Source organism: Piliocolobus tephrosceles, chromosome 2 (assembly GCF_002776525.5).
Source record: "Piliocolobus tephrosceles isolate RC106 chromosome 2, ASM277652v3, whole genome shotgun sequence".
Taxonomy (NCBI): domain Eukaryota; kingdom Metazoa; phylum Chordata; class Mammalia; order Primates; family Cercopithecidae; genus Piliocolobus; species Piliocolobus tephrosceles.
In genome coordinates, this window is record NC_045435.1 from 26,877,106 (window position 1) to 26,893,789 (window position 16,684).

The 16,684-nt window shown below is 36.2% G+C and overlaps 1 protein-coding gene across 1 annotated transcript in view; it reads right to left on the reverse strand.

The window, feature by feature from the left end:
• Positions 1–16,684, reverse strand: part of ROBO2 (roundabout guidance receptor 2) — a 1,747,433-nt gene that overhangs the window by 1,222,361 nt on the left and 508,388 nt on the right. The gene's annotated exons all lie outside the window — the stretch shown is intronic.

The window sequence follows — 16,684 nt, forward strand, 5'->3', positions numbered from 1 at the left end:
GGCCGCGCTCTCGCGAGGTGTTCCCGCGGTAGTGGCCGCGCTCTCGCCAGGTGTTCCTGCAGTAGAGGCCCATTCTCAGGAAGGCTGACGGTTTTATACGGGGCTCTTTCCTCTTCACTGGGCACTTGTTACTGCTACCTTGTGAAGAAGATGCAAGAAGACACCTTGCTTTCCCTTCACCTTCTGCCATGATTGCAGGTTTCCTGAGGCCTCCCTAGCCATGCTGAACTGTAAGTCAGTTAAACCTCTTTCCTTTAAAATTATTCAGTCTTGGGCAGTTTTTCATAGCAGTATGAAAATGGACTAATACAAACCCTTTGGTAAATATTTGGAATTATGAGTTATGTTGCATCTTGTGATTACTAGATTTTAAAAGATATTTAACAGTTTTTAAATATACATATAATTATCTTAAAATAATTTTTAGGACAGGCGTGGTGGCTCACGCCTATAATCCCAGCACTTTCCGAGGCCAAGGTGGGCAGATCACTAGGTCATGAGCTTGAGACCAGCCTGACCAACATGGTGAACCCCGTCTCTACTAAAAATACAAAAATTAAAATACAAAAATTAGCCGGGCGTGGTGGCCCATGCCTGTAATCCCAGCTACTCAGGAGGCTAAGGCAGGAGAATGGCTTGAACTCAGGAGGCAGAAGTTGCAGTGAGCCGAGATTGTGCCACTGAACTCCAGCTTGGGGAACAGAGCAAGACTCTATCTAAAATAATAATAATAATAATAATAATAATAATAATAATAATAATAATAATTTTAATAATATTTTCTAAAATCTAGAAATATTTGGAGAAATGTTTGACCGTTTCTGGTGTATGAACATTCTGCCACAAGTTCCATCAAAGTAGGTCAAAACCTGATGTGTAACTTTTCCAGAAAAGACCAGCAGAAGTTTTCAAATTTTCTACTCAACAAGAAATATCTGGAAAATTCATTTAAATGAAAGATTCGTAAGCCCCATTCTGGATTCTGATGAAGTCAGTCTAACGTAGTTCCCAGTAAGTTGCCTTTTTAAGAAGTACCTCAGATGATTCTGTTGCAGGTGGCTACTAAAGAAAACTGGACTGAAGCTGACATTTAAACTGTGCTTTCACTTTTCTAGTGATTATCTTGTACATGGTAGACCCTGCAGCATTTGGAGAAAGGGCATTTTTAGCAGGGATATAAAGCATGCTGACCTAAGTGACTCTTACCTGAAGTTCTATAACACACTCGGATAATTTTTTACAGTAGTTGTGGTAGTAGCCATCATAGTAGGAGCAGTAGTAGCAGCAGCACTAGTAAAATAGTCCCTACTTACACTAAGTCGATACATCCTAAGACTCTCAGTGGATGCGTGAGACCATGGATGGAACCAAATCCTGTATACACTATATTTTTTCCTACACATACTGATACATTTTGGATTTTCACCCCCTCCAAATTTCATGTTGAAATGGGACCTCCAGTGTTGGAGGTGGGGCCTGATGGGAGGTATTTGGATCATGGGGGTGGCTCTGTCATGAATGACTTATTGCTATCTTGCAGGTAATGAGTGAGTTCTTGCTTGATTAGTTCCTGTGAGAACTGAATGTTAAAAAGAGTCTGGCACCTCCCTCCCCTCTCCTTCTTCTTTCCTCTCTCACCATGTGATGCTTGCTCCCCTTCTCTTTCCAGTATGAGTGGAAGCTTCCTGAGGCCCTCACCAGAAGTAGATGTTGGTGCCATGCTTCTTGTAAAGCCTGCAAAACTGTGAACCAAATAAACCTCTTTTCTTCATAAATTACCCAGCTTCGGTTCATGTTTTATAGCAACACAAACAGACTAAGACCCTTACCTATGAGAAAGCCGAATTTATAAATTAGGCATAGTGGAGAGTAACAGTAACTAATAATTCAGTTATTATTAGTAAAGTATTATTAATTAAAATAAAGATTACTTGAACACAAACACTGAGATTCTGCAACAGTCGCTCCGATAACAAGAATGAGTGGGTAGTATATACAGTGTGGCTATGCTGGACAAAGGGATGATTCACAAACTGGGCAGAATGGAGCGGGAAGATGAGAGATCTCATCATGCTACTCAGAAGAGCATGCAGTTTGAAACTGAGGAATTGTTTATTTCTGAAATTTTCCACTTAATATTTTCTGACAGTAGTAGACTTCAGGTAACCAAAACACCAGAAAGTGAAACCATGGATAAAGGAGAACCACTGTAATGTGAGCTGCTTGTACTTCTACAGCATTTGCTCTGGGAAAGGTACTGCCCTGAGCCACCAGTAAAGAGCCATCTCCATTAAAATAACAGAAAAGAATAACGCATGGTAGTTTTATGCTCTGCTGTCTTTCCGCTTGAGAAACAAAAAAACTAGAAATGTCTGAAGAAGTCTCTGGAGAGATTTATGGGACACATCCTTGAGAGCATCCTGATTAATTTAGGATATGGAGGGAGAAGTTACTGGGGTAGTTTTTGACACAGATGAATACAACATATCCTTAGGGTTTTTTGTCCCATCATTCTTAAAAATATACCACTTCACAATAAGAAATGAATTGAGTTCTGAGGTATTCTCTATACCTCCTGAAAGTACTAGTAACTCAGGTCCTCAGTTTGTGGATTATCCAGAGCCTTTACTCATTTTCCTTCTGCCCTGTGAGAAAATGGTCTTTGGCCATTTTATTCACTGTATTTCTCCCGAAAGGCAAGTAAGGAGTGGACAACACTAAGGCAACTGCCATCTGCCCTATGTCCTGATCTCAGATCCTTTCTCTCTCTCGCTGCTTTCTTCCTTCCTCTGTCCCCTTAAATGTAGCAAATTTACTAAACTAAAGCCAGATACCAACACAATTAAAGTTTTCTGTTAAGGATTGAAAGTCAGGTTGTGTGGGACAAAGCCAGTCTAGCAGCTGTGACTGGATATTAGACAATCCAGCGTAGAGCAAGAAGTTTCAAGTTATTCCCCTTATTATTAACATGAAAATTGGCTTGACATTGAATTTGCATTTCTTCATCTAGTTAAAAGAGGTAAGGAGAGAATTGTCTCCCGATACAAATGGACTCCCTTGCTCTCTTCCAGGAGGATACACACTCACACAGTTTTTATTCAACTGCTGATGGAATGAACATGGACACACTGAATGTAACAACAAGGAAACGTAATAGCTCCACACTGAACCAAGCTTCATTCTGCAGGTGTTTAACTCTGGGGCTGTCAACCTGCTTCTCCTGAAAACTACCGTTCTTCCCTCTGGTTTTGAATATACAACTTTTCAAGAATGAGGGGCTTTTCTCTTCTTCCAAATATCTGATACTCTTTTGACCAACAGTTTCTTTATAAAAGCTTTGAATTAAAGACCAGGAAATGTTGGTCTTAAATTTCTGCCATTTCCATTTCAAGTAGTTCAAGTACTGAGACATATTATTCATGGGTTTACCATAATGTTGGCAAAGGAAGAATAGTACAACAGATATTCTAGCCTTTTTAGAGACTCTTCTAGAACTTTTCTCTATCCAAGTAACTAAAATCGTGCCTTAATATTATATAAAACAGCCAAGCACCAGCTTTGTGAAAACGAGCATAAAATTTGTAGTTCTGGCAGGACAAGGGGATCTTGGTTGGCTTTTTTTTTTTTGGAATAGAATCAACATTTTCAATTTTATCCCAATGAGTTCTAGTATCTAATATTTACCAAGCCCATTGAATATAACACATACCCTTTTTAGAAAAGTCAAATTTAACTGTTAATATTCACATTTTCAGCATGTTTTCAGCTGTATGTGCTGGGAGCTAGGCTAGAGATGGAATAATAGGCCAAATAAACATTGTCACATGCCACATGTCACATGAAGTTTGTGTTTCACAGTGAAGGCAGCCTGCTCAGAGCTCTGTGATATTTAGTCAGCACCCACCTACTAATCCTGGAAAGACTGTTTTCCTTAAATACCTGTGACTGCCTGCTCATGGAGTTCTGGTATGGAGGCACACCTGGCCCTTGTTGGGGCAAAAGCTGAAAGTGTCATAGGGTTAGTGATTCCAGGAGCAGCCCTTCACCAATGATGTGTGGTGATTTGGTGGATGCAGAACACCTTTCTGCTCTTGGACGGGGTAACAGTGAGGTATCGTTCTACGCTGTTTCCCTGACCTATGAGAGGAATTGTATTTTACTTGCCTTCAATTAAATCTGTTCAGTAAAGCACCCTTTACAGATTTCTTCCCTTCCTTTTTCTACTTCCTTATTCCCCTGACCATGCTTCCTAGACTCCCCTTTCAAATAAAGTACTTTTTCTAAAATCCTTGCTTGGGACTTGATTGGGATTGTATATCCGGACCTCAGGTCTTGCTGTTTAGTGGAATTTCTTGCTTTTCCTCCACATCATTTCCCATCCTCTCCGTCTTCAGGTAGTCTCTCTAGCAGGAGAGACAGGTTTCATCCGTGGTAGTTCAGAGTTCCCCAGAATGCAAAAGTAGAAGCTGCCACTTCTTCTTAAGGAGAAGGACTGGAACTGGAAGAGTGTCACTCCTACCACATTCTGTTAGTTAAAACAACCCGTAGAACCTGCTCAGGCTTCAGGAGAGAGGATGACACAAGGGCGTGGATACTGGAAGGCAAGGTTCTCCGGGGCCACCGACACGATGAACTCCGCATGGTGGGAGTGTGAAGAATACATCCCCTCAAGTCAACAGAATAACAAAGAGGGTAGCAGGAAATTCTAATACTTCGCAAATGATTCCACTCACTCTTTCATCATGCGTTGATGGGCAGATACTAAAAATAGACCTAAGATAATTAACTACATTTTTCTAGCTCTTTCTTCAATTTCTTTACAAGAAATTGTAGACGATCTCACATCTGCATTATGCTAGGCACTCGCCCTCATTGAGTCCAAGCAATGCAGTTGTTTTGTTTTATTTTGTTGTTGCTTGGCATAATCCCTACAGCAAGAACACCTTTGTACATGCTTCGCTGCCTAAAGATCACGTAGCTTTTTGATTGATCATCATCTTCTACTTCCATAGTCCATATCAGTGTCAGTTTCTTCAGGGGCACCTTCTCTGGTCTTCCTGATTCAGCTCTCGTACCTCTTCTTTGTAATCTTCAGCAGAATCCCATTTTACATTTGTTTCTGTTTTCCCACTACTTCTAAACTCCTTGAGAGCAGTGACCTTTGTATCTTTTGATTCACAATTGCCTAGACCCTAGCATAGTACTTGTCATGCAGTTGGCATTCCATGCATATTTACTAGATTAGTAGGTGGGTAAGTGAAATAAACAGGAATGGTGGTTCCTGCTAGTTACATGTTCTGTTTCTTCATGGTTATTCTCTAGAAAAACACCTTTAAAAAGTTATCCTTTCTCCGTTGTCATTTATGCAGCAACACACAATCATAAATAAATAGCCAGGAAGTGTAAAAATCCCCAAATCCTGTTGTTCTCAAACCACAACTTTTAAAGACTCTCTGAGAATCCCTTTGCTTCCTTTTATCTTGTGACCTTTATGCCTTGAATTCAGGGCTTACTGCCACTTATCTGAAAATCTCATATGTTTTAGATAGATTCTAAATTTTTTTATTAATTGAATGTATATATTTAAATAAACCGTAGTTAATAACTAAAAATTACAATAGAAATGACTCAAGATGTTTCTGCATTAACCATAAAATTAATACATTTACATCCAATTATTCCTATAGGATATATACTTGAAAATGTAATTACAAGTATAATTACACTTATATAAATTACCCTGTGACACAATCTGGAATTTAATCTTTCAAACTAATTTTTACACGTGAGTTGCTCTCCACCAATAATATATTTTGATTTGTTTAACTTGCTCAGTCTATGACTTTACCATATTAGGTAGAGCAGTGAAAGATATCAGTATAATTTTTATAGGATTACTTTATGTAAAATACGTGCTACCATTATAAATGTGTGCATTGTGTGTGTGTGTGTGTGTCAACTGATTACCTTAAAAATTAAAAAGTCAAAGTGGCCCCAAGTTAGGTTACATATAAATTGATATGTATCATACATACAATTCCACATACAATTTTCCAAATACAGCACAAATTAGTGCCTCCTAGAACTTTGTTGCAAAAATACCAATTGAGGACGGCATATTTTAGAAAAAATGTAAGTAGCCAATATTTACACACTTTTCAATTGATAGGCTCCCCTAACAAATTTCTGCTCAGCATTTGCCAGAGAATATAAATTTTTTCTCAAGAATGAATATTGCCTGTCTTATAAATGCTGTGGCTTGCACAAAATCTTGCAAATCCAACAAAGTTATAGTTCTTAGGAGACATAAAATTTGTCATTCCAATCCTGGAACTGTATATGCTTAACCTTTTGCAATGGGTCTTACATCCTTGAGAGAACTCAGCTCACTCAAGAGCACACTTACATTTTAGAGGGCAGCAGTACCCTTCCCATGTTGTCATAATGAATTGTATGTCTGAAGGCTCAGAAGAAGTTAACTGGCATAATTATCTATCCAAGAGGCAGATATGTTGTTGGCATAATTAAACTGCTAATGACATGGAAAAAGGGTAGATGCCCAGCAGTAGCAGGCAATATTTTAGAAGCAATATCATCTTTTTTTCTTTGTTTTATTTTTCGGTTATTCACTGAAGTACAGCACAAGACTCACAGCATAAACAAAAGTGAAAAACACTGTAAAGTCCTCCTCTTTGTTTACAAAGGGGAATTTCTGAGTTTTTGATATAACAAGTATGTATAATAATTTTTAAACATCCCTTTTTTGTTTTATTAAACCATCTGTCCAGAATTCAGAAGAACACTAATATTTTTCAATATGGTTTAAAATTCACATGTGACATTTTAATTGAAGGAACCAAAAATACTTCCCAAACCATTGGCAGGATTGGGGACAGTGTTTAAAATGATTTGAAAATTTTTCTTCCATGCCATCTGTTGGTTTTCTTTCCTTTAAATATCAGTTTCCCTGCTTAGTACTACTTGAAAACTAGTATTGGTTTTTTCAAATATAGGAAACCCAGCTGGAGATGACCAACTCTAACTAGAGAGCAGTATACTGCTTGGTATCTTTTCACTTTCCGCCCTTATCGTTATTCATATGCAATTCCTTTATGTAAAATTTTTTCCTTAAAATGCCAAATTCTAGCTCCATTCTATACCAAATTATTTATATTTGAAATTTTTGGTGTTAATTAGGGTTTCAAAAGCTTCAGTGTACTACCGTCTCTTACATAAAGAGTTTGGAATCCAAACTTCAAATCACAATGACTCATATAGTCTTGTGCAAAGATTGAATCATTCTGTTACACAAACTGAGCTTTGAGCTAGAGTTAAGTAAACAGCTGTTAAATATTTAAATGTTACAGTGATAGCATTTCACATATTTATTTGCGGCTTGGGGATACATTGCTAGATCGACGAGCATAGCTAACAAATTGGCCTTGCAGTTTAAAATCAGTGATTCTGCGTATTGCTTATCTGAGACAGCGCACCCCACTTACGACCTCAGCAGGAAAGTATGGTCAAGCTAAAGTTACCTTCCAGGTTGATTAAATGAACACTATGTAAAAAGCAACATACAGGACACCTTCATGAATGATAAGCTCTATTGTATTATTATTTGCTTGAGCTCAACTTCCTAGGATTTCTCTTCATTTTCTTCTAGATTGTATTGGAGTAGAATCCCAAGATGGGTAAATAAATTCAAGTCACAAATAGTCATGAGAAAAACAGCCTGCAAACTTCAAAGAAAATAGATCGACATGTGAATTCTAAAGTAGCAATTATGTCTTTAAGGTTTAAAGATTTCTAAAGCCTTAAAGTGGTTCAAATCAATCTATGGAACTGACTTTAGAATTCGAACTATTGTAGAAATGGAAGCTGGGCTATTACGCGTGTTCTTGGACATGGACATCAACAATCTCACAAGTAAACACAGCAACGTATACATCTTTGTTCAATTGTTCTGTCATCTTCTGACACAAGTTTTGGAATGCACACATCCACATACAAATACAATTTAATGAGTAATAACTATAAATGTGACCTACTTTACTTGATGTACTTATTGTTTTAAATACAGGTTTATGCAGAAAAAATACACATAGAAAGAATTTATACTATTTTAAATGTCATTATGTTTGATCAAAATGTAGATTGACAGCTATTTAAAGTAAGATTACCAGATAAAATACTGGACACTCAGTTAAATGTAAATTTAAGATAAATAAAAGTTTATTACATGTTTATTGCAATTGCTTAGTGTATTTACCTATATTAAATATTGTTTATGGTTTATCTGAAATTTATATTCAACTGGACATACTGCATTTTTGTTTGCTAAACCTGGCTATTCTAATCTAAGGTTTTACTTAGTAGCAATATTTTAAACTTAAAAATAGCACGTAAGTACCATATAACTTTACATTCCCTTTTGAAAGAAAATCTTATCCTACAAGGTATAGGATTTTTAATGTAGTCCCATTAATAAGAAAATGTTCAGACTGATTAACTGCAGAAAGAGAAACCTAGCAGATTGCAGCTATTTTACTAATTATGGAAAAAAGATCAGCACTTTGGCAAACCTTAAATAATAAAGTTGTATTTTGAGATGTTGGTCACAGTTTCTAAATGCTAGTTTGTCCAATGTGAACAAATGATCGCTAAGATTCTGGAGTGGGTGAGTCTCCTGCCTCCCTTCCTCCTCCCGTCTTTTTCTCCCTTTTTCCCTTCATTCCTCCCTCCCTCCTCCTTTCCTTCGTTCTTTCCTTCCTCTTTTTTCTTTCACTGTAATAGCCTCCAAGATAGCCCCAGTGCCCTGTTGTTCCAGTAATGCATGTGTTTGTACAGGTTTCTCTCAAATTGTATTAGGATTGTTTGATTTGACCAGTAGAATACAGCAACAGTAAGGGTACATTTCTTCCATGGCAAGGTCTTGAAAGGCATTGTGGCTTCTGCCTCATTCTCTTTGATCACTAGTTCTGAGGGAATCCAGCTGCTGTCGTGAGAGGTTCATATGGTTGGGAGCTGAGGTCTCCTCCCGGTAGCCAGGGAGAAACTCAAGTCTTTGACTCATAGCCATATGAATGAGCTATTTTCGAAACAGTAAAGTCTAGAGATAACTGCAGTCGTGTCTGATATCTTTTTTTATTTATTTTTATTTATTTTTTTATTATACTTTAAGTTCTAGGGTACATGTGCATAACGTGCAGGTTTGTTACATATGTATACATGTGCCATGTTGGTGTGCTGCACCCATCAACTCGTCAGCACCCATCAATTCATCATTTATATCAGGTATAACTCCCCAATGCAATCCCTCCCCCCTCCCCCCTCCCCATGATAGGCCCCATTGTGTGATGTCTGATATCTTGACTACAACCTCATCAAAGACCTTGAGCCAGAGTCACCCACCCAAGGCAATCTGAAGTGGCCAACTCTCACCGATTGTGTGAGATAATATATATTTGCTGTTTTAAGCCACTGAGTTTTGCAGTGATTTTCTATGTGGCAAAGTATAACTAATATACTTAAAATAAGCTATAAAAATGGACTTTTGGGAGAAAATAATAAAATATTGATGCTAACGTCTTCATTTTCTCTAAATACTTTTCTAGAGACCATAAAACACTAGAGCAGAATATACACTGTCTATGCAAAATCTAGACCACTTCTCTAGTCTCATCTAAGCAAAAGTCCAACTTTGGACTTTTTAAAATGGTGTTATAAAGTTGTAAACATACAAATTTGTAGCAGACCGAATGCCATACAGCACAAATGACACACTCAACTTTCATGATTACCATTTTGTCCCACAACTTCCTCCCTTTTCTTATAGGTGGGATTCTAATGATTCCAGGTAACAGCCTCTAACCCCTGTGCCTCGGGGTCATTCTCCTGTTTCTTACACAGATAATGTATCTCATTTTTGACCTTTCAGTGTCCTAAAATGTCAAAAACCAATGTAGTTCATATAAAATGAAATACATTTAAATCCTCCCAGCATTAAGATAGCAATAAATGTATGAACACATTTACATGATCTTGATATTTAAGACAAAAGCAGAAAACAAATAAAACTTATTTGGTACCAGATTAGCATAACACCCTCCTTCTTTATATTTTTAGTTGTCATTTTGGTGTCACAAAATACTAATTTGGCAACAACAGCATTTCTTTCCATTTAGTGATATTTTCTTATGCAAAGGATCATTTTCTCAGATTAATGTTTCTGCTTGTTTATATGAAAGATTATCTTGGGACCACTTAATCACATTGTTTTGCCCTACTAAGCTTAATCCACTGGCATTAATGCTTACAAAGTATAGTCATAAATATGAAGGCCTCAGATTTACTGTAACATTCATGTTTTATTCAACCATACTACATGTTATAGTGTCTTTCTTATAAATTTAAAACATTGCCACATTTGTGATTCATCTGATTTTAAACACATAAATGTACTTCTTAATACTATAAGACTACTTTTTAGTCATTATAGAATTCTTAGAAACTACTACGTATGTTAATTTTTAAAAGGATTGCAAAAATATCTAATTACTAAGGGTTGGATATATTTTTAAATTAATTTTGAAATTTTTTTGCTGAAAAATAAAAGGCCATTGTGTTATGCTTTCATAAAACCAAAGATGCAGGTATATTTAGGCAGTATACTTCTTGAAACAATGGTTTGTTTCTTTATCAACTTTTACACTGTTCAAAGGATTCTGACATTTTCAGTTTCTCAGAAATAAGGTAAACTCCTTCTTCTACTGCTGACTTATTAAATGAACAAAACCCCCTTATAGCATAGTTATACTGCTGACTTCATGAAATATCTATAAATGGCTATTCTTTAATTAGTTTGAGAAAACTTAGTTCAAAAACAGTAAGAGGGTTTCATAATTTCACTAATTAAAAGCTAAGATTCTACAAAATAAATAATTGCAATATTTTAAATATGTATAATAAGCCTTTACGACATTTTAAGCATTATTTTTCAAATAACATATACACAAAATGTTCCAGCTGGTTTATTTATTGGCTGAACAACTGCTAAGCATGCAGTATCTGTACTTTAAGTATGAGTTAAACACTGGGGTTGAAAAGAAAAATAATTATGATTACTGTTTTTTTACAGAGATTTTCATAAATAAACTGATGTAAATCATCAAAGTAGAACACAGGCTCCATCCAGGGAAAAATGTGCAATTTAAAAGTTGCTTTATTATTTTAATATCAGAAACCCAAAATGATAGGGCTAGTGGAGTTTCCTATAATATTAATCTGCAAATATTGAATCTATAAAACTTTACTTATTGTCGTGAACTTTTAGGTTTATCTGTTATGTAAATAATAAGTTGTGGGCACATAGTTAAGCCTAGAAGGAAGTTAGTTATAATTACACCTGAATTCTAAAATAATCTAGATCCAGCATGCATGGGTGATACTGTCAGAAGGTTCTGATGTCCATGACTTTGTATTCATGCCTGAATAACCATGTTATTTCTACATTTCTTTATGTTTAATCAACATTTATTAAACAACATTTTGTGTTTTCAATACAAAATTTTGTTAAATAAAAACCTGAATATGATGCTCAACATATCATTTGATTACTTATCTGTGTGTATTATGAATAGTTCATAGCAGGTCTGCAATAAATGTTGAAAAAAATAAAATGATTGAATAGCCAGAAGTAGTTCATGAAAAAAATTTGAATAGCATATCTGAATTCTGCTGCTTATTGAAATTATCAATTGTGTCTCATAGTTAATAATATATTATAGCATAGAATATTATAATATATCATATATTAGAATAATATAATTCTATATTAATATAACAGAATATTAATAAACTATAAATTATGCAATAATAAACTATAATAATAATTAAAACTATAATAATAAATCTTCAGTAAAATTCAGAGATAAACACAAAGTTTATTTTTTGGATGTGAATGTAAACATTTTTGTGATCAGTAAAACCTACTCAAGTGTAAGGAAGAATGGTGATGATTAGATAGAAAATTACAATACTGTTGATAAAACTGATGAGGAATGAAATTGTAGTCTTTTGTTAAGATGTAATTGTTTGTTTTGTAGTAATTCCTAGTTTTAATTTAATTGAAAATGAAGAATATATTGAAAAGGGAACACAAAATGTATCCAGAGTAGTAAAATAAATAACTGAGATATACATGTGGGAATAAGGATAGCAAATGATATTAGTCATCTAACATTCTCCTGTGAGCCTGACGGACCAAGGGGTGAATCCCCATTTTCCCCAATGTCCTTAACAGTTCCGCTGAGTTAGCACCTATCGGTATGGAGCCGAACACAATATTATCTAACAGCGCCTTAAAAAGAAATAGAAGAAAATGAAAATAGGCTTCTGATTAAAAAAGCACAAAGATTATGGAAAAGGGATAAGTCAGTGTAAAAGCAGCTGGCATTTGTGAGATACTCTGAAAAGGGAATATTCAGTTTTTACGTAGTTGTGATCACTAAATGATGATGTGTTTTCATACTAACTGACTGAAAGGACCAAATTACCTTTTATTTCATATTAATATTGTAAAGTAAGGGCAAAGTTAAGAGACTATTACAGTTTCAGGGAAGTGGCCTTAGGAGATCTACCCTGTCCAAGGTAGTGGGTGGAAACCTTGATCGATTCTACGGAAGAAACATAGAAGGTATTTGGGGTTTTGAGTAACTGTGTATCTCCAAGCCTACCTGGCAACTCTGGAAAAACCAGAGACCCGATTGTCTTCTGTAATCAACCAGGACAGATCCCCTTTGCCTCACCTCTGTGCCTAATCACGGCCTACTGGTGCAGTGAACAAAGGCTCACTGTGTTCCCAGTGTCCCCATGTCCTGGGCAGGTTGTCCAGGAATCCGAACCATCTGTGCTGTGTGTTACTTTGATTGCTGTTCTTACCCTCACCACCATGTCCCAAAGCAATTGGGTCAGTCCTGAGTCAGGAGCAGATTAGGAAGGCAACACCTCTATCCTACATAACCTGACAGTGTTCCAAATGGGCAAGATGCCATGTTAGCAGATGGCAAAAGACCAGAGCCCTGGAAGAAACTAAATGTGCCCCCTGATTTATAGTCATATTTACTGTTGAAGAATGTTGAAGTTGCAGTTTCTGTAAACCTTCTGCCTCTAAGTTTATGAGGATGATACACTCAGTTCTACTAAGAGCTCATTAAATTTAAATCGGACCAAGAGAGGCTATGAAATGTTCTACTTAGTTTGCTTTTAACATTTACTGCTTTTATGGAAGACCCAAATTCTCCTCCAGAAGGATAACATACATTTTTCTGATGTATGCCAAACCATTCCATATTATGCTGTCATACCAAACCAGATAATCAAGAAGTAAAATTTAGAATGTATTCTCAAAGCCATAAAAAGTTTTATCTATTGAACCAATAATTATGTAGCACTAGGAATTGTTCTAAGTGCTTTAAAATACTGTCTCCATCCACATAAAAACCCTAACAATGGGTATTCCACAAATGTTAGAACACAGCTATTCCTTTGTCGCTTTTTACCCACGTAAGAATAAGCACTCCCTTCTTTCCACCCCTGTGAGCACTAGGTACAGAGCTTGGACACAGCACATACCAAACACCGTACTGTTCCTAAGACCCTGAGTATGAGTGACTGTGTGTGTGTGTGTGTGTGCGCGCCCACTGGTCTGTGAGTTCTGGGATGGTAATGCTTGCTGTCTTATTAATGTTTGGATCCAGAAGAATTAATTAATATATGATAGATATATATTAAGAAGTCAACAAATGTTTTCCTAAGGAGAGACTTAATTTATTACTTTCCTCCTACACCGTGTTGGAATTTGGAATTGAATCCTACAGTCTTATCACTCTAGGTGAGAAGTCAGAGAAGAAATGTATCTGTGGACTAGAGACACGACTCTAGGCAGCTGGTGCCAGATGGTCAGTCCCGCTACCGTGAAGGTCACCATCAGCAGCTCACAAGGGGGAAGTAAGGTCACGGAACCAGCTTCAGGAGGTGACGCTTTCCATATGATCACTTCACTTGGCTCAACTCAAAAGAATATTAATCTCAAAGTTCTATCCAAGTATTTTCTGCCCACTAATAATAGTAGTCAAATGTAAACCTAATCTAATATATAAACTGTTAGTTTATCTGAAGTTTTATGAAATGTATTTGTTTTACAGAAAAAAAACTCACTTTTTTTTGTTTCTGTTAGACTATAGTGTTAGAATGTGCTAGAAAAGCAAAAACCAACTCCTTAAGTAGTAAAGTATTTTCATAGTATCACAACTCTAAAAAGCATTTTTTCTCTCCTTTTATCAGTGAAAATCTACACAGTCTTTAACAATCAAAATTGATGAATAGTGCTGATGATCTTTAAAAATTCTCGAAGATGATTTCAAATCTTTCGTATAGAATTCTTTAAAATGTCCCTTAAAATTATATTTTCCTAAATATTTCTCCACAATACAAAAATATACAATATAATGATACATTCGTCTGCTTTTCTCTTTTGGAGGAATCCACAGCGTTAAACAACTATGCTCCTTACGGGTTGGTCTTACGCGATGGAGTCATTACAAAGATGTTCAGTGTGAATGTCTGGAACCTGTTGGAAGACTTGAAACCAGGTATGTGGGCAGATGGAACTTATGAGGTCTTCTATATTTTAATATTTCCTGCTGAATAGACAGACTACTGAAGCAGAAATACCACCTGGTTCCTTATTTTATACCGTAAACATAAACTGAGAAAAAAGTCATCCATTTCACAGCATTAAAACTAGTTATATATCTGAAATTTAATATATATATATATATCTCACACATTCCCCTGATAGTATCTATTATTTTTAAACCTGTAAATTCTAAAAACGCAAGTAACATATTTACATTCAAGGATGGGTTTGCAGTGTCTAAAACTGAAGAGGAGAGGTACATACTAATCAATGTGACTGATTAAGATGTTTGTGCTAAGTCATTGAAAAACCAGATTCTTGGAAGAAATCTGAAAAGGAAGCCTGCTCATTTAAAGAGATAGCTTTAAAATCAAATTACTTTGCCAAAAAATATAACTGTAATCTTTAAACAACAAGACTACAATTACAATAAGCATTTATCCTAATTTATAGGGAGCTACAAAATGGATTAAATGTATTATTTAATAATGATTATCAATTTTGTGGGTGGTATTTGATAAAACACACTTTCTTCTCTTAGTGAATTGGTAATGTATGAAATTGCTCTCCTGACATCACAACTGGGAATTGTTCTTCCATTTCCTTCAAACCCCATGAAATTATTCATGAATTAAGTTATATATTTTGCAGCCACAGGTCTATTTCTGACAACCTCCTTTGCTGTCCTTACGTTTGCAGTAGTCTTCAAAATTTTAAAGTACATCCAGGAACCCTCCACTGTCTGCTCGTCATTATCATATTTTCACCATTTCATTGATAGCTCTCCAGATTATATCTATCATTTTACTTCCAACATGATATTTTCCCCCTTCCCCCTCTTCCTGTGGTCTCCAGGACTATCAGTTGCAAGTGAGGGTTTTTTTTTTTTTTTTTTTTTTTTTTTTAGGCATTAAAGGTCAAAACTGTTCATCAGAATGCATAATAAATGTCAGAAAGCCAGGACACAGCAGTGGAAATAGCCCCGATGCAAAACACACCTAATAAGAGAATCACGTAAATCCCGCATTGTGAAGGGCATTTGTATTATAGAATGCTAATGCTCACTAATCAATTTCGACTAGCACAATCAGGCTGAGAGTATACAGTAATAGTTAGCTCATAGGAAAACATATGTTAGCACAACACAACATATTTAATGTGTCTCTCTGTGTTGCTAAATAAGCAATTAGGTACACTGTGTCCTCTTCTGTGATGCTCTCACCATCATGGTGAGTAACTGGATATGCACCCTTTAACCATCCTGTGATACCTGAAATATATTTCTCTCTACCTGTATAAAATCGGTATTCTGAAGTTCATCACTCTTACATTTCCTTTAGAGATTCTGTAAACCTTAGGTGCCTAAAATCTTCAGTTCCCCTTCCTTTGAAATCTACTAATCTATCCTTCTACCTACAAGCACATTTAATTATATATTTTAAAGGAAAGAAGAGCACACAAAATCAATAAAAATCACCCCTGTCATCTGAGCCTGCTTCCCACTCTCGTATTTGTTTCCCTTTAAATTTCAGAATCCTTCAGATTGCATGTATCTTTCCCTTATGGTCTAATTTTGTGACCAAGCACTTGAATGAAATTCTCTATAAGAAAAAGGGTCATTTTATTTTTTTAGACCCAGTAGTCATGTCTTCTTCACCGTCTATGAACTCTGTAGGATGCAGATGTCTCTTGATCATTTTTGCATTCTTTCCATATCTCCCCAGAGTTCCAATCTCTGTAACCATCCCAGGCTCCTCACTGGTCCCTGGCTATTTCCTTTACTGGCTACTCTTGTGATTCTTTTTTTTTTTTTTTTTTTTTTTTTTTTTGAGACGGAGTCTCGCTCTGTCACCCGGGCTGGAGTGCAGTGGCCGGATCTCAGCTCACTGCAAACTCCGCCTCCCGGGTTCCCGCCATTCTCCTGCCTCAGCCTCCGGAGTAGCTGGGACCACAGGCGCCCGCCACCTCGTCCGGCTAGTTTTT